We start from the raw sequence: 5770 nt of genomic DNA, 5'->3' as shown, positions 1-5770 counted from the left end.
TAAAGTACCATACAAAAAGAAAAAAAAAAAAAGATAAAGATAAATCACTCCATAGTCCACATTCTAAATACTAATTACTATTTAAATATTTATAATCCACTTCATAATATAAAATTTACAAAAGAAAAAAAAAGTGAAAAAAAAATACCCAATATTTGATTTCTTGAAAGTAAAGTAGCATACAAAAAGGAAAAAAAAAAAGATAAAGATAAATCATTCTACAGTCCATAATCTAAATACTAATTACTATCTTAAATATTTATAATCCACTTAATAATATAAAATCTACAAAGAAAAAAAAAGTGAAAAAAAAATTACCCAGTACTTGATTTCTTGAAAGTAAAGTACCACACAAAAACCAAAAAGTTTAGAATTAATGAACATAAAAAAATTTTAAAATATGAGCAATTTACATTTTCTACCTAATAATATTTTTACAACACTTTTAAAAGAGTTAAAAAAAAATATATAAGAATGACTATTAATAATATTAAAATTATATAAGTAAGAATATACTATATATTTTAAGTATATTTATGCATATGCAAAAAGATTATAAGCTAGTTATGCATATTGGTGGGGTTTGGATTAGGCGTCTGCATTTATAAGTTTGTGTTTTCCTCTTCTTCTTCTTCTTCTTCTTCTTTTTTGGTTGCACGCGGTTCAACTTTTACAGACAAGGCACTGTAGCGGCACTATAATGGCACTGTTCACAGGACCCACATCCACTTTATTCTAAAAAAAAAATTAAAAATGGATCCCATAACACTATTCACACATTTAAAAATTATTTTACTGCAGTGTTTTCAGTTTTCAGCTGTATCTAAACGGACCCATTATTATGCTACATAACTTACTCTATCTCTTATTGGTGGATTTTAATGAAATTTTGGGTCTGTTTGGATTGAACTTATTTTTGCTGAAACTGAAAACTGAAAACTGAAAACTGAAAACACTATAGTAAAATAATTTTTAAATGTGTAAATAGTACCGTGGGATCCATTTTTAATATTTTTTAGTGCGTAAACAGTGCTAAACAGTATATGAACAGTATTTTTGTCTCTGCACAGTAAAATCATGTGATTTTACTGTTCACTGACAGGAAAAAAAAAAAAAAAAAAAACTCAAACGTGGACGCACAATAAAAACGCAGAGGCCAAACGCCCTCTTTAAGCCCTTTCGAGATGTTCGGCGGACAAGCAAGAAGTCATGAACGAAAAGGTCATTAACGTGGACTGATAGTCGGGTAATTGGACCCAACACATAAACGAAAAAGTTGATAGAGGAACATTTCCGGCTTCTTTTTTCTCAAAAACGCACATTACATTTTGTCCCCAGCCCATTCAAATCGACAACAGATTTTGCTTTCTACCATGAACCAATGAAATAAGCCGAGTTTCAAATTCCACTTTGAACCCATGTGGCTTACACTCGAGGGATTCTATTCAATGTTAGAATCACTATGAACTTCAAAACAATTTAAAATTTAATTACTTGTTTTTTTTAAGGCATTTTAACTGTTAGAAAAATAGGTGGATGATATTATGGGTTGTACTCTTGCTAATCATGATGTGTCCCGACCAGTTGTTTCATTCAAGAACATTTATTATCTTATTATCACCTCTTCATATATAAAAAATAATATTAAGAGAAGTGTGTATTAATATTTTTAAAATGTTTAACTCTGAACCGGTTTAGAGATATCTCCTTCCAACATACTATGTGATGATTAGATAAATCATCCATATTCAGTTTGATTTACATTAATTTATTTACTAAGTAATGTGATTTATTTAAATAATATACATAAATAGTCTTATAAATCTTCACAGAGTGAGTTAACCCACTATGTCTTCAAATTACTAATATCATATTTTTATTTCATAGTTTTCACCATCATCTTTGTGGTCATTGTTGATTATATTAGGAAAACTTAGGAGCATTAAATTGACATTTTTTAAGAGCATCTATACAAGCCTTAGAGTCACTCTCTATGTCAAACTGGAGAGCATCAAAACTGGAAATAAAATTAAGTGCACCAAGAATAGCTCCAACCTTTGCTTGAATATGGATGTTGGCATACACGTTTGAATGGGCGAATATCAATTTCCCTGTCCAATCTTTGGCCACTATAGCATCATAATTCATTTGGATACAATTTGCGTTGGTTTAGACCAGCTTCCACTTCTATGAATAATGTTCGAGGATAGCCTAAACTCATTGCTGTGGGCTTCTAATGACTAATGACTGCGCCTTCATATGCTGCTTTATTTCTCCAAATCCAAAGGTAGTCAATTGTCACTGCCCCAAAGGGGATAGATTTATCCTTTTACTAGTTGTCTAACGGAAAAGGATAAATTGTCCTTTATTGTCATACTCTTCCTCAACTTTTTGTAATATTGGACTTTTTATTAAAATGCGTTTTCAAAACAACACCAAACACACAATTTAGATTTTCGGTAGTAAAAAGTGCTAAAAACACTCCCTAAAGTTAAAAAAAACGCATACTAAGACACCAATTGATGACAAAAAAAACTTTATCATTTGAGCTAATTAGGACTCGGTATTAAATTTTATGCTTGAAGAATAAAATAGTTGGTTCTCTATATAAAGTTAATCTTGATTTGATTAGTACTCGAATCCATCTTTGCTTTGGACAACTTGAGGTTGTTTGTGTGATTTTATTATCAAGTGAAATTGCAATAGTGCATTTCTTAAATTGGATTTTATTATTCTATATTTTAATTTTTGGCATGTTGTAATTTAATATAGTAAATAGTATATATTTTATTTGTAAGATTCTTTTAATAAATTTCTACTAGATAATATCAATCAAAATATGAAAAACTTATTAAAAAAAACAAATAGAAAATGATAGAAAATTAATTGAACCGCAAATAGAATCTCTTGTTAAATTTGTACTAGACGTATAAAAAGTATAAATCTATATCAATTTCTATCATATCTATAAAAAAAGAAAGCATAAAAATTAATAAATTGAAATTAAAACTAAAACTTATATCTTTTAAATAAGAGTTTTAACTTATCTTGAGTATGGTGATACATGGTGAAGAAAAATTAAAATCTAATTTCCAATTTTGAGCTTGAGGTTGAGCGAGAGAAGGAAAGTTTAGTGTGTAGTCGTGTGAGAGATTGGGTGGGTAAGGTTCACATCTACCATGTGGGGGATGACTTACAAAAATTAAAGTATTGAATCATTACGAGAAATTTATTATCAATGATGATTCAATACACTCACATAATTTTGTTAATTTTTTTTAATATTTAGTAAATAATTCAGAACTTCAATTGAATTGGTATTCTATTGTTCCCAAATTTTAGAATTTTTCTTAGGGTTTCGTTTGCTACCTACCTATACCTATTTATTTTTATTTTTTCAATAATCATAATTTCTAAACTAAAATTTTGGGGTCTCTTTCTAAGACTGGTTCGCGGGTAATGGTCTGAGTGACCTTGCCTATAAAGTATGAATTGGACATATTACCAATATCATACCATCTCAATAAATTGCAAACAAAATTAGTAAAATTTGTAGGGTAGCGAACTTTACTTAGTCTAATGTGAGCTCAAAAACAAAATTCAGATTCTTTCATTTATCACAGTTATTCTACATCATGCGAGAACAAAAAACTATTCATTGTATGAACATAGAAAAAATATGTTTATAACTGAATATCCCGAGAAAATGTCAAGGAAGCCCGTCAAGCTCAGTTGGTAGAGCGCAAGGCTCTTAACCTTGTGGTCGTGGGTTCGAGCCCCACGGTGGGCGTTCTAAAGTTTTTTACTTTTTTTTTTTTTAATCTTTTTTAGACCACTACCAAACAATAAATTTATAGAGTATGGGTCCAAGAACTAGTACTGTTTTCAGGAAAGGTTATACTCTTCAATAAGGGATACTATTGATTCGTTCTTTGAGAAAAACTCTCCTCGGCTATCTTTCAATTGGTTTCTCTTTCTTTCTCTCTCTTTTTCTTTCTTTTTTTGGCCAGAAGTCCCTCCTGTTTTCTTTGTTTCTATATTATATACTTCGTTTCTTTTTTTGTTTCCTTCGTACACGTGTAGTTCTTATCCTAGGGGCTCCTTTCTGTCCCATCCAGTCCCTACCGGAACTTTCAGCTTAGTGGTCATAAAGCTGCTTAGTTACTATTCAGGTATTACCTCCACATTAATGCAGCCAGAGTGTTAGGTGGACAGCATTTAATGAGGAGGTAATAGACTTTAGAAGATATTTTCTACCTTCTCCGACGCCTCATTAAGCTATATCCAATTTCCAGTTCAGCTATAACCTGGAGGAATCTTTCAGTCAGCACGAAGGTTACCTTTACCTCGGACTTTGTCGTCCTCGAACGTGTGTTATACCACTGTATATAATACCTGTTTATTCCTTTCATATCACCTACTTGACGTGAATAAAACTTTTTTTGGCTGTCCTCGGACAACTGCGTGTTCTTGGATCGGGCCTTTGGGCCCTGAGCCCAATTCTGAGGACTACTATACCTTTTTTAGTTAACAGGCCCCACACCCACCAACTGAGGAAAGTCAAAAATAATTGGTCTCTCTGCTCAGCCCTACAGAATTGGAATCTTGTAGAAGAAAGCATTTGTGGTATGAGGATCAAGGAACTTTTCTACAGGTCACTCACTCGATCCAGCTTCATCCGAAGGTGATTTTTGAAAGTGCAACTGGATTGCTTGAGTGATGTCGCGGAAGCCTGAAGAGAAACACACACGATGCTCTCTTGATGGAACAGAAACTAAACTGTTAGTTCATAGGTAGTAAACCTCGAGTCCACGAGGGGTTCCTTGAATCCACAAGGTGATAGGTCTGGAATCCACCAGAGAACACAAAAGACACAAGTCTGAATTTTTATTGATAATAAACTATGAAAAACGTTTACAGACTTAGGAGCCTATTTAAGGGCTCCTTAAAACTTGACTGACAAGAAAATATAATCTAAATTAACTCCTAATTGATACCTAACCATAACAGGAATCAAATTTGACCTAAAAAGCATTAAATGCACCTAAAAATGAGGAAATAAATCACCTAAACCTAAAATAACGTTTTTTTACATAAAAATACTAAAAATAATAAATTACAATAATTAAATAGTAAATTGTGTCCTACATCATTGAGGAATATCAAGGCTTAAACGCTGCGCAACAGGTATAGCTGGGTCTGGTAACTAGTGTGGGAGTTGGGACTCACTTGCATGATAGTATGTATATTGGTTTTCATTTGGGACATCACAGCATGTTTCGCTGATGTCCCTCCCAGTGCTAGATGATTCGGTCTAGCCTTACTTTGTATACTTGGTTTAGTTCAAATAAAAGTTTCTATTGTTTCGGGTTCCAAAAAAAAAAAACAAAAAAAAAAAATGTAACGTTTCTTTCATCCAAATTAGATTCTTCTTTCTCTACATCATTTTTCTTTTTCTTCCTTTTTGTCGTCAACATCCTCTTCTTCATTAGCACTTGCGCTCTGACTCAATCGACCTGCATTGTAATACACAACATTAGATTTCATATGTAACTAACACTTTCAGGTTAAGATGATCATAGAGTTACATGAAGATATTATGCTATCATGAACGTCCATTTCTTATTAGTATGGAAAGCTGCTCCCACAATATCAACTACCACCATAGCTCTAAAAGATATGGATGGTCAGGTAAATTCAAATTCGCATCATATTAGTTTTTTTTTTTTTTTTTCAAAAAATGTGCTCAAAAAAAATTTCAATTATACTT

At 31.8% G+C, this 5770-nt stretch overlaps 1 non-coding gene across 1 annotated transcript; it reads left to right on the top strand.

The window, feature by feature from the left end:
* The first annotated feature begins 3717 nt into the window (after positions 1–3717).
* TRNAK-CUU (transfer RNA lysine (anticodon CUU)) lies at positions 3718–3790 on the top strand. The gene has a single exon. It is a non-coding gene; the product is annotated as a tRNA-Lys (tRNA).
* The last annotated feature ends 1980 nt before the right edge of the window (positions 3791–5770 follow it).

The sequence above is a fragment of the Quercus suber genome, unplaced genomic scaffold, assembly GCF_002906115.3.
Source record: "Quercus suber isolate HL8 unplaced genomic scaffold, Cork oak 2.0 scaffold_132, whole genome shotgun sequence".
NCBI classification, from domain to species: Eukaryota; Viridiplantae; Streptophyta; class Magnoliopsida; order Fagales; family Fagaceae; genus Quercus; species Quercus suber.
Note: the sequence above shows the minus strand (reverse complement) of the source record. Positions and strands in the feature narration are given on the sequence as shown.